This window comes from Salvelinus fontinalis, chromosome 37, assembly GCF_029448725.1.
Source record: "Salvelinus fontinalis isolate EN_2023a chromosome 37, ASM2944872v1, whole genome shotgun sequence".
In the NCBI taxonomy this organism is placed as follows: domain Eukaryota; kingdom Metazoa; phylum Chordata; class Actinopteri; order Salmoniformes; family Salmonidae; genus Salvelinus; species Salvelinus fontinalis.
Window position 1 is genome coordinate 6,352,126 of NC_074701.1, and position 13,239 is coordinate 6,365,364.

Consider the following 13,239-nt stretch of genomic DNA (forward strand, 5'->3'; position numbering starts at 1 on the left):
ACCTGGCATCCTTTCACTCCCTCCTCTCTACATTTTCCTCTTCTGTCTCTGCTGCTAAAGCCACTTTCTACCACTCTAAATTCCAAGCATCTGCCTCTAACCCTAGGAAGCTCTTTGCCACCTTCTCCTCCCTCCTGAATCCTCCTCCCCCTCCCCCCCCCCCTCCTCCCTCTCTGCAGACGACTTCGTCAACCATTTTGAAAAGAAGGTCGACGACATCCGATCCTCGTTTGCTAAGTCAAACGACACCGCTGGTTCTGCTCACACTGCCCTACCCTGTGCTTTGACCTCTTTCTCTCCCCTCTCTCCAGATGAAATCTCGCGTCTTGTGACGGCCGGCCGCCCAACAACCTGCCCGCTTGACCCTATCCCCTCCTCTCTTCTCCAGACCATTTCCGGAGACCTTCTCCCTTACCTCACCTCGCTCATCAACTCATCCCTGACCGCTGGCTACGTCCCTTCCGTCTTCAAGAGAGCGAGAGTTGCACCCCTTCTGAAAAAACCTACACTCGATCCCTCCGATGTCAACAACTACAGACCAGTATCCCTTCTTTCTTTTCTCTCCAAAACTCTTGAACGTGCCGTCCTTGGCCAGCTCTCCTGCTATCTCTCTCAGAATGACCTTCTTGATCCAAATCAGTCAGGTTTCAAGACTAGTCACTCAACTGAGACTGCTCTTCTCTGTATCACGGAGGCGCTCCGCACTGCTAAAGCTAACTCTCTTTCCTCTGCTCTCATCCTTCTAGACCTATCGGCTGCCTTCGATACTGTGAACCATCAGATCCTCCTCTCCACCCTCTCCGAGTTGGGCATCTCCGGCGCGGCCCACGCTTGGATTGCGTCCTACCTGACAGGTCGCTCCTACCAGGTGGCGTGGCGAGAATCTGTCTCCTCACCACGCGCTCTCACCACTGGTGTCCCCCAGGGCTCTGTTCTAGGCCCTCTCCTATTCTCGCTATACACCAAGTCACTTGGCTCTGTCATAACCTCACATGGTCTCTCCTATCATTGCTATGCAGACGACACACAACTAATCTTCTCCTTTCCCCCTTCTGATGACCAGGTGGCGAATCGCATCTCTGCATGTCTGGCAGACATATCAGTGTGGATGACGGATCACCACCTCAAGCTGAACCTCGGCAAGACGGAGCTGCTCTTCCTCCCGGGGAAGGACTGCCCGTTCCATGATCTCGCCATCACGGTTGACAACTCCATTGTGTCCTCCTCCCAGAGCGCTAAGAACCTTGGCGTGATCCTGGACAACACCCTGTCGTTCTCAACTAACATCAAGGCGGTGGCCCGTTCCTGTAGGTTCATGCTCTACAACATCCGCAGAGTACGACCCTGCCTCACACAGGAAGCGGCGCAGGTCCTAATCCAGGCACTTGTCATCTCCCGTCTGGATTACTGCAACTCGCTGTTGGCTGGGCTCCCTGCCTGTGCCATCAAACCCCTACAACTCATCCAGAACGCCGCAGCCCGTCTGGTGTTCAACCTTCCCAAGTTCTCTCACGTCACCCCGCTCCTCCGCTCTCTCCACTGGCTTCCAGTTGAAGCTCGCATCCGCTACAAGACCATGGTGCTTGCCTACGGAGCTGTGAGGGGAACGGCACCTCAGTACCTTCAGGCTCTGATCAGGCCCTACACCCAAACAAGGGCACTGCGTTCATCCACCTCTGGCCTGCTCGCCTCCCTACCACTGAGGAAGTACAGTTCCCGCTCAGCCCAATCAAAACTGTTCGCTGCTCTGGCACCCCAATGGTGGAACAAACTCCCTCACGACGCCAGGACAGCGGAGTCAATCACCACCTTCCGGAGACACCTGAAACCCCACCTCTTCAAGGAATACCTAGGATAGGATAAAGCAATCCTTCTGCCCCCCCCCCCCCCCTTAAAAGATGTAGATGCACTATTGTAAAGTGGCTGTTCCACTGGATGTCATTAGGTGAATGCACCAATTTGTAAGTCGCTCTGGATAAGAGCGTCTGCTAAATGACTTAAATGTAAATGTAAATGTAAGCTGTGGTGGTAAATAAACAGATAAGAAAAATACAGATGAAAACACTCTTGATAAAACTCAGGTGAGCAAAAACTCAAGACTTCCTTAATTCTACTGCAGTGGGCTAAATCAGGGTGATTCTTGGTAGTCTTAAACAAATCTACTTTGAAACAAAAGTATACACCTCACACACATGGTTACAGTGCATTCTGAATGTATTCAGACCCCTTGACTTTTTCCACATTTTGTTACGTTACAGCCTTATTCTAAAATCGATTACATTTTTTCCCCCTCGTCAAACTACACACAATATGCCACAATGACAAAGCAAAAACATGTTATTTGAAAATTTGACCAATGTATTAAGAATTAAAAAATGAAATATCACATTGTAGCATCTTGGGTATGATGCTACAAGCTTGGCACACCTGTATTTGGCGAGTTTCTCCCATTCTTATCAAGCTCTGTCAGGTTGGATGGGGAGCATCGCTGCACAGCTATTTTCAGGTCTCTCCAGAGATGTTCGATGAAGTTCAAGTCCGGGCTCTGGCTGGGACACTCAAGGACATTCAGAGACTTGTCCCGAAGCCACTCCTGCGTTGTCTTGGCTGTGTGCTTAGGGTCATAGTCCTGTTGGAAGGTGAACCTTCGCCCCAGTCTGAGGTCTTGAGTGCTCTGGAGCAGGTTTTCATCAATAATCTCGCTGTACTTTGCCTCGATCCTGACTAGTCTACCAGTCCCTGCCGCTGAAAAACACCCCCACAGCATGATGCTGCCACCACCATGCTTCACCGTAGGGATGGTGCCAGGTGTTCTCCAGACGTGACGCTTTGCATTCAGGCCAAATAGTTAAACCATGGATTCATCAGACTAGAGAATCTTGTTTCTCATGGTCTGAGACTCCTTAGGTGACTTTTGGCAAAATCCAAGCGGGCAGTCATGTGCCTTTTTACTGAGGAGTGGCTTCCATCTGACCACTCTACCACAAAGGGCTGATTGGTGGAGTGCTACAGAGATGGTTGTCCTTCTGCAAGATTCTCACAATAGAACTGTCAGAGTGACCATTGGGTTCTTGGTCACCTCTCTGACCAAGGCCCTTCTCCCCCCGATTGCTCATTTTGGCCGGGAGGCCAGCTGTAGGAAGAGTCTTGGTGGTTCCAAACTTCATCCATTTAAGAAAGATGGAGGCCACTGTTCTTGGGGACCTTCAATGCTGCAGAAATGTTTTGGTACCTTTCCCCAGATCTGTGCTTCAACACAATCCTGTCTTGGAACTCTACGGACAATTCCTTCGACCTCATGGCTTGGTTTTTGCTCTGACATGTACTGTCAACTGTGGGACCTTATATAGACAGGTGTGTCCCTTTCCAAATCATGTCCAATCAATTGAATTTACCACAGGTGGACTCCAATCAAGTTGTAGAAACATCTCAAGGATGATCAATGGAAACTGGATGCACCTGAGCTCAATTTCGAGTCTCATAGCAAGGACCTGAATACTTATGTAAATAAGGCATTTCTGTTTTACTTTTTTTTTAATTAGCAAAAATGTCTAAAAATCTGTTTTTGATTTGTCGTTACGGGGTATTGTGTGTAGATTGCCGAGGATTATACATTTTTCCATCCATTTTAGAATAAGGCTGTAACGTAAAATTTTGGGGGAAAAGTCAAGGGGTCTGAATACTTTCCGAAAGTACTTTAAGTGCCTTGTTGTAAAAAGGATGCATGTTTAGGAATATTTTTATTATGTACACAATGCCTTCTTTTCATTATTCTATACACGCTTCCTTATTTTCACTCTGTCATTTAAGATAGCATTGTGGAGTAACTACAATGTTGTTGATCCATCCTCAGTTTTCTCATATCACAACCATAAAACCCTATAATTGTTTTAAAATCACCATTGCCCTCATTGTCACGTTCCTGACCTGTTTTCTCTTGTTTTGTATGTCTTTATTGGTCAGGGCGTGAGTGTTGGGTGGATAGTCTATGTTTTGTATTTCTAGGTTGGTTTTTGTGTTCGGCCTGGTATGATTCTCAATTAGAGACAGGTGTGTATCGTTTGTCTCTAATTGAGAGTCATACTAAGGCAGCCAGGGTTTCACTGGGGTTTTGTGGGTGTTTGTTCCTGTGTCCTCACATGGACGGTTGAAGGTTAGTCACGTTTGTTGTTTTGTAGTTTTGTAGTGTCTTGTTTTGCTGTTTTCATTAAAAGATGGCTTATTTCCCTCAATCCGCATCTTGGTCCTATCCATGCTCCTTCTCGTCTAAGGGGGAGAACAACAATGACTGCCTTTACAGAAACACCCACCACAACAGGACCAAGCGGATTGAGGAGAGAGAGAAGGAACTACAGCAATGGGGAAAAGAGGAATGGACTTGGGAGGAGATTCTGGACGGAGAAGGACCCTGGGCAGAACCAGAGGAGTGTCGCCGCCCCAAAGCGGAGCTGGAGGCAGCAAAGGCGGAGAGGAGGTTTTATGAGGCAAAAGCAAGGCAGAGCGGCTGGAAGCCTGAGAGGCTCACCCAAAAATTTCTTGGGGGGGGGGGCTAAAGGGGAGTGTGGTGAAGCCGGGTTGGATACCTGAGCCAACTCCCCGGGCTTGCCGTGGAGTAAGAGGGCGTCGTACTGGTCAGACACCGTGTTATGCGGTAAAGCGCACGGTGTCCCCAGTACGCGTGCTTAGCCCAGTGCGGGCTATTCCACCTTGCCGCACTGGGAGGGCTAGGTTGGGCATCGAGCCGAGTGCCATGAAGCCGGCCCAACGTATCTGGTCTCCAGTACGTCTCCTCGGGCCGGCGTACATGGCACCAGCCTTACAGGTGGTGTCCCCGGTTCGCCTGCATAGCCCAGTGCGGGCTATTCCACCTCGCCGCACTGGCAGGGCTACGGGGACCATTCAACCTGGTAAGGTTGGGGAGGCTCGGTGCTCAAGAGCACGTGTCCTCCTTCACGGTCCGGTATATCCGGCGCCACCTTCCCACCCCAGCTCAGTACCACCAGTGCCTACACCACGCACCAGGCTTCCAGTGCATCTCCAGAGCCCTGTTCCTCTTCCACGCACTCTCCATATGGTGCGTGTCTCCAGCCCGGTACCTCCAGTTCCGGTACCACGCACCAGGCCTAGAGTGCGCCACGAGAGTCCAGTGTGCCCAGTTCCTGTTCCCCGCACTCGCCCTGAGGTGCGTGCCCTCGGCCCGGTGCCTCCAGTTCCGGTACCACGCACCAGGCCTATAGTGCGTCTCAGCCGGCCAGAGTCTGCCGTCTGCCTAGCGCCAGAGCCGTCCTGCCATGACCAGCCAGAGCCGTCCTGCCATGACCAGCCAGAGCCGTCCTGCCATGACCAGCCAGAGCCGTCCTGCCATGACCTGCCAGAGCCGTCCTGCCATGACCTGCCAGAGCCGTCCTGCCATGACCTGCCAGAGCCGTCCAGCCAGGACCTGCCAGAGCCGTCCAGCCAGGACCTGCCAGAGCCGTCCAGCCAGGACCTGCCAGAGCCGTCCAGCCAGGACCTGCCAGAGCCGTCCAGCCAGGACTTGCTAGAGCCGTCCAGCCAGGACCTGCCAGAGCCGTCCAGCCAGGACCTGCCGGAGTCCCTAAACCAGGACCTGCCTGAGTCCCTCAGCCAGGACCTGCCGGAGTCCCTCAGCCAGGACCTGCCGGAGTCCCTCAGCCAGGACCTGCCGGAGTCCCTCAGCCAGGACCTGCCGGAGTCCCTCAGCCAGGACCTGCCGGAGTCCCTCAGCCAGGACCTGCCGGAGTCCCTCAACCAGGACCTGCCGGAGTTCCTCAGCCAGGACCTGCCGCCCCTTGTCCCGGTGCTGCCCCTTGTCCCGGTGCTGCCCCTTGTCCCGGTGCTGGTCCTTATCCCGGTGCTGCCCCTTATCCCGGTGCTGCCCCTTATCCCGGTGCTGCCCCTTGTCCCGGTGCTGCCCCTTGTCCCGGTGCTGGTCCTTATCCCGGTGCTGCCCCTTGTCCCGGTGCTGCCCCTTGTCCCGGTGCTGCCCCTTGTCCCGGTGCTGCCCCTTGTCCCGGTGCTGCCCCTTGTCCCGGTGCTGCCCCTTGTCCCGGTGCTGCCCCTTGTCCCGGTGCTGCCCCTTGTCCCGGTGCTGCCCCTTGTCCCGGTGCTGCCCCTTCTCCCGGTGCTGGCTGCTCATTTAGGTGGTGTTAGTGGGAGGGTGGTCATTGGGAGGGGGATAAAGAAGCGGGGATTGATTATGGTGGGGTGGGGACCTCGCCCTCAGCCTGAGCCACCACCGTGGACAGACGCCCACCCAGACCCTCCCCTAGACTTTGTGCTGGTGCGCCCGGAGTTCGCACCTTAAGGGGGGGGTTCTGTCACGTTCCTGACCTGTTTTCTCTTGTTTTGTATGTCTTTATTGGTCAGGGCGTGAGTGTTGGGTGGGTAGTCTATGTTTTGTATTTCTAGGTTGGTTTTTGTGTTCGGCCTGGTATGATTCTCAATTAGAGACAGGTGTGTATCGTTTGTCTCTAATTGAGAGTCATACTAAGGCAGCCAAGGTTTCACTGGGGTTTTGTGGGTGTTTGTTCCTGTGTCCTCACATGGACGGTTGAAGGTTAGTCACGTTTGTTGTTTTGTAGTTTTGTAGTGTCTTGTTTTGCTGTTTTCATTAAAAGATGGCTTATTTCCCTCAATCCGCATCTTGGTCCTATCCATGCTCCTTCTCGTCTAAGGGGGAGAACAACAATGACTGCCTTTACACTCATGGTGAAATCCCTTAGCGGATTCCTTCCTCTACGACTGTGGTCACCAAACGGTTGGTCACGATCGACTGGTAAATCTCCAAGACATTTCTAGTCGATCATATCTAGTCGATGATTTGTTAAGCACATTTTTACCCCTGAACAATTTAGGCTTTCCATAACAAAGGGGTTGATTACTTTTTGACTCAAAACTTTAAACTTGTCACTTTTATTAATTTGTTTAAAAACATCTCAAAACTAAATTCCACTTTGACATTATGTGCAGATCAGTGAGACAACTTATCAATCCATTTTAAATTCAGGCTGTAACAAGACAAAATGTGGAAAAAGTAAAGGGGTGTGAATACTTTCTGAAGTAAAACAGTTTGTAAAGATCTTAAAACGTGACCAGTGTTCAATGACTCTATGTACATAGGGCAGCAGTCTCTAAGGTGCAGGGCAGAGCACCGGGTGGTATCCGGCTAGTAACAGTGACTAAAGCTAGTGGTGACTATTCATCAGTCTGATGGCCTGGAGATAGAAGTTGTTTCTCAGTCTCTCGGTCCCAGCTTTGATGCACCTTTACTGTCTCCGCCTTCTAGATGGTAGCGGGGTGAACATGCTGTGGCTTAGCTGGCTGAGGTCCTTGATGATCTTCTTGGCCTTCCTGTGACACCAGGTGCTGTAGATGTTCTGGAGGGCAGGCAGTGTGCCACCGGGGATGCATTTGTCTGACTGCACTACCCTCTGGACAGGCCTGCGGTTGCGGATGGTGCAATTGCCGTACCAGGTGGAGATACAGCCATACAGGATGTTCTTAATGGTGCATCTAGAAGTTCTTAGGGGCCAAGAGGAATTTCTTCAGCCTCCTGACGTTGAAGAGGCGTTGTTGCACCTTCTTCACTACACTATCTGTGTAAAGGGACCATTTCAGGTTGTTAGTGATGTGCATCACGAGGACCATGAAGCTTTTGACCCTGCGGCCCTGTCGAGGTGAATGGCGCGATGCTCTCTCTGCTCTCCTCTGCTCCTTTGTTTTGTTGACGTTGAGGGGGAGATTATTTTCCTGGCACCACTCCGACAGGGCCTCCCTGTAGGCTGTCTCATCATTGTTGGTAATCAGGCCTACCTCTGTTGTGTCGTCACAAAACGTGATGATTGAGTTGAAGACGTGTATGGCCACGCAGTCATGGCTGAACAGGGAGTACAGGAGGAGGCTGAGCACGCACACCTTCCAGTTTGCACATTGTCTAGTGTAGCTCCTTGAATGCAGTTGTGGTGTCGGCTTGTGTGGGGGGGGGGGGAATCTATGGCAGTGACGATGTCCGAAGAACATTTTCTCAGGAGGTAATGCAGTCGGCATTTGATGGTAACGTACTCCAGATTGGGAGAACAAAAGGGACTTGAGTTCCTTTACGTTACCACAATCCCCCCATGAGTTGTTAATCATGAAACAAACCCTTCCACCTTTCTTTTTCCCATAGAGTTCTTTCTTCCAGTCCGCGCGACGGACATAGAACCCCGCTGGCTGAATGGACAGGGACAATGTATCCGGAGAGAACCATGATTCCGTAAATCAGAGTATCTTACAATCCCTGATTTCTCTCTGGAAGGAGATCCTCGCTCTGAGCTTGTGTTCTTTATTGTCTAGGAACTGAACATTTGTGAGTAATTGTATGCATGCCACCTGAGTCTGTCTAGGGCCCCACTCCTTCTACCTATTCTCCTGTGTCTGCGTTTTGGTGCATCCCCCGGGATGAATAGAGCTGCCTCGGGAAGATCAAACAAAGGATCCAGGCCAAGGAAGTCGAATTTCTGCTCGAATTTCTGGAGATCTACTGTCCATCCAATATCCAAAAGGTATTTCTGGTTGTAGGTAATAATACATGAAATGTTCTGAGCAAATACTGTAAGAAATAACACAAAAAATATATATACTGCAAAGTTGGCTAGGATGTAGAAACAAGGTGGCCGTGTCTGTAGTCACCATCTTTTTTTTTTTTTTTTTTTTTTTTTTTTTTTTTTCCCCTTTTCTCCCCAATTTTCGTGGTATCCAATCGCTAGTAATTACTATCTTGTCTCATCGCTACAACTCCTGTACGGGCTCGGGAGAGACGAAGGTCGAAAGCCATGCGTCCTCCGAGGCACAACCCAACCAAACCGCACTGCTTCTTTAACACAGCGCGCCTCCAACCCGGAAACACCGTGCACCTGGCCTCCTTGGTTAGCGCGCACTGCGCCCAGCCCGCCACAGGAGTCGCTGGAGCGCGATGAGACAAGGAATTCCCTACCGGCCAAACCCTCCCTAACCCGGACGACGCTAGCCCAATTGTGCGTCGCCCCACGGACCTCCCGGTCGCGGCCGGCTGCGACAGAGCCTGGGGGCGAACCCAGAGACTCTGGTGGCGCAGTTAGCACTGCGATGCAGTGCCCTAGACCACTGCGCCACCCGGGAGGCCCACCATCTTGTTCACTCTACAGTGACTGCACGTTCGCCAATAGAACAGAAAGCAATGGTGGTCTATTTGCTCAACAGCATAGTCTTGTCAGGATGCTGCCTCGCCTGCCTCTCTTTGGCCCCTGCTTCCTCTTTCGAGTCTCCGGGATTAGGGCCTGGTCCGAAAGCTGCCAACTCGTTGAGGTAGAAATGTTCATCCAAATTGAGGTTAGGGATTGATGTTCTGATGTCCAGAAGCTGTTTCCGGTCATAGGAAATGATGACGCCGACATTATGTACAAAAAAGGTTATGATCAGTGTAACCCCCCTCCCCCACACACAAAATAGCTATAAGATAGCTGCTATTTACTGCAGTGCCATCTTGCCTACTTTAGCCATCTTGCCTATAAGAAATATTTACTGTGTGATAACGCATTGCCTATTTGGTTTATTTGAAACATTTACTATTTACTGTGTCGATAACGGTAAAGTTTTCTTTGTGTTGATAGCCTAACGGTATATTGATACAATACGGGAGTAGCCTAGTCTACAATAACTTCAGGGCTGGCTCCAGGCATAAGCGACGTAAGCGGTCAGAGTCTCAATTTACTGATGAGAGTTAGAATAGTACAGTACACAATTTCACTCAGATATCATTAACATGGCATAAGTCACGACAAAATGTGTAGAATTACAGGAAATTAGCTTTAAAACTGAAAATGTAGTATTACAAGACATTTGCTGTAAAACTGCACCTTTTTGCTCTCTGCTCCATGGCAAAATGTGTAGAATTGCGAGAAATTGACATTAAAACATAAATTTTTCTCTCCGACGTCAAGAGGGGGGGGGGGGGGGGGGGGGGGGGGCACTAAAATGTTTGCCTGCAAGGTGGGGCAACCAAATCTGATATCTTGATATGTACAATTGTAAATTGAAATATAAACATTTGGTGATCAAAAATGTTATTTTATTTTATTTGATGCAGGGTTTATTTTATATTGGAATAGTCCTACGTCATGATAGGCTACAGCACAGAACTGTATGCTACATTTTCACAGCGCAGAACTTCACCCAACCACCTACCACTCCAACAAAACAATAGCACCTATGCAGGCTATAACCTTTTCCCCCTTCACACCTCCACCTCCACTGAGCTAAATGGGGAAGGGTAGTTCATTTTGTGAAAAAATAGTATGAATGTTGGTGATTAAGGATTTTCTGTTTTTCAAATGTGGCAAAAAAAAATACAATGTACAACTAAATCATAATATATATTTTTATTTCAGTCAAGAAGATACGATGAGCCAGACCAACCAACCACCCCACTGAGGTGGATCAGAGATGGCAACCACCTCTTTACCAAGTGGATGGCCACGACAGTACTACTCTGTGCGACACAAGACTAAGAGATGGTACAGGACCCTGTTTTCCCATTTCATTGACATTGCTGTGACCAACTGCTACATCATATTCAAGGAGCTTGAGCTTTCCCTGAGGTGCAATACACATGAAAGCCAGTAGATGGAGATCTAATCCCACTAATGAGTGTGGGGTCAAGGGTGACCTCTTCACCTGTGGCATAACGTGAGGGACAGACACGGCAATTCTGTCTGATTGGGCTTTTTGTTCTGTTGAAAAACAGATGTGGACAGTAGTCCAAAAAATGTATATAGTTTGTTTGATTAATATTTTTGCCCCCTAAAACGTATAGAGGTACACAAGACCGATGGGAAAATCAGATTCTATTGGTCAAAACCTACTTCCTCAGTGTGTGCAATGCTTTATCTTATAAAACGAAGCAATAAGTTTTTTGCTTTTTTGCCTTTATGACACATAACCACTCATACGTGTCTCAAAAGTCTGTTTTGATATTCTACTACTTGTAGCTGAGAGTGTGTTGAATCCAAAACCATAAAGCAATTGATTCTCCTATACAGGAGGAGCACTGTAGAAGCCAATGTGTCAAGGTAGTGAAAAAACGGACCAAAATGCCTTAGACTTTTGGGGGGAAAGCAACCACCATTGTCAGATCCAGCAGATGAGCATTAGAAATCCAATCCAATGTCTTTAGACCTATAAATACGTTGGCTAGAGAAGAGGGGATTGGATAGGTGATCCACCACTGGCCCACTAATCCCAATTAACAATCACATGATCACTGAACTTCTCAGTGCTTCTTATGGCAGGCAGGCAGGCAGGCAGGAAGAGATAGGCCTTATTCCTCCTTTCCACTGAAATGTTTTTATTGCAATATACAGGGTCTCTGTCTGACTGATAGAGCCCTGCACAGGGATGAATTTTAAGCATGAGTCATACGCATGCCTGCGTCGTACAGACCCGACACTACACAGGCTGATTGCTTCTGACAAATTGCAGGCCCGGCCCGGCCCGAAACCCGAAATCAGAAATAACTTCCTCCATTAGCAAATCCATTAGCTGCTTTTCTCTGTCTGATACTCGCTCCCTGCACGCAGCTCGCTCCGCATACACTCTGCTCATGGCATCGCTGAGTCTGTGAGTATCCATAGCAACGGCTCCACTTGGGCTGCTCTGCTCAATGAAGAGACGTAAGAGAGCAGTTAGCTGTTAGCTACTTTTCGTCCCTCTAAACTCCGACAAAATTCAAAGAACATGATTATTTTCCGTGGAATAATCTCTGCTGTCGCATGTTTGATGAGGTTGAAGCACTCCTGACACCAGATGTGACTGTACTGTACAGCAGAGCACAAGCAAATGTCTCAGCTTCACCATTTTAGCGATCAATTTAGTGATACCCGAGCCCTGCCCATACTTAGTTATTGATGAAAAAAAAGGCCCTACAAGGCCCTAACCAGATGTATAATGTTGGTGCCCGTCGGGTCAGGTCAGGTACCAGACCTCTACTGACTGGATGTGGTTTCACATTAAATGCAGTGTCAACTGTGTCTCTGCTCGATGACAAAACCTACAGTTATGACACATTTCATATTTATTTGCTCTGTACTCTGATGAAAAAAATGCTTCATCATTTTATTTTGCTAGCAGCTTAGGTAAACAGAGGTGGATCCTGCCTCTAAAGCAGATTTTTGTCAGAAATTGTTATAAGGTAATTTTAACATAGCAGCTCCCTTGCACCCCTTCCAAATGCTTGTCAAAAGCTTTCTATGTGCGTTGGATGTAAAAATACAGATGACAGATCTTAATATGACCCCTTTCGTCGCAGAAGGAAAATAATCCTGCAGCAGAAGGATTTGAATATATATTGAACTGTATTGACAATTGTCTCCCTGACGAAGGCCATGCAGCCGTAACGCGTCGGTTTTTAAACAACTTTGTTTCTATTGAACATGCCATACTAATAAAGGCATTTTAATTAATTATATGAAGAGTGCCTTGGTCCTCCTTTCTTTTTGATATATTGAACTGTATTGACAAATTATACATAGCCTTACAGTGGCAAGTGACATCATGTCAGTGATTCTCTCGTTAGTGTGAGTGTTGATGAGGACAAGGCTGGAGATCAATCTGTCATGCTGATTGAGTTCGAATAACAGACTGGAAGCTTCAAAAGGAGGGTGGTGCTTGGAATCATTGTTCTTCCTCTGTCATCCATGGTTACCTGCAACATCATCATTGCTTTGCACAAAAAGGGCTTCACAGGCAAGGATATTTCTGCCAGTAAGATTGCACCTAAATCAACCATTTATCGGATCAGAACTTCAAGGAGAGCAGGTCAATTGTTGTGAAGAAGGCTTCAGAGCACCCAAGAAAGTCCAGCAAGCGCTAAGACCGTCTCCTAAAGTTGATTCAGCTGCGGGATCGGGGCACCACCAGTACAGAGCTTGCTCAGGAATGGCAGCAGGCAGGTGTGAGTGCATCTGCACGCACAGTGAGCCGAAGACTTTTGGAGGATGGCCTGGTGTCAAGAAGGGCAGCAAAGAAGCCACTTCTCTCCAGGAAAAACATCAGGGACAGACTGATATTCTGCAAAAGGTACAGGGATTGGACTGCTGAGGACTGGGGTAAAGTCATTTTCTCTGATGAATCCCCTTTCTGATTGTTTGGGGCATCTGGAAAAAAGCTTGTCCGGAGAAGACAAGGTGAGTGCTACCATCAGTC

The 13,239-nt window shown here is 48.8% G+C and overlaps 1 protein-coding gene and 1 long non-coding RNA gene across 17 annotated transcripts in view; one reads left to right on the forward strand and one right to left on the reverse strand.

The window, feature by feature from the left end:
• The window catches only part of LOC129836016 (actin-binding LIM protein 1-like), a 137,714-nt gene that overhangs the window by 91,474 nt on the left and 33,001 nt on the right, over window positions 1-13,239 (reverse strand). The gene's annotated exons all lie outside the window — the stretch shown is intronic.
• The window catches only part of LOC129836018 (uncharacterized), a 60,378-nt gene that overhangs the window by 10,984 nt on the left and 36,155 nt on the right, over window positions 1-13,239 (forward strand). Inside the window, exons 1-2 of one of the 3 annotated variants that reach the window (XR_008756595.1) lie at window positions 5,902-8,564; window positions 10,428-10,553. This is a non-coding gene — a long non-coding RNA (uncharacterized LOC129836018). Of the gene's footprint in view, window positions 1-5,901; window positions 8,565-10,427; window positions 12,501-13,239 lie in introns of those variants that run through there. The other 2 variants (XR_008756593.1, XR_008756594.1) reach the window with 2 other exon arrangements.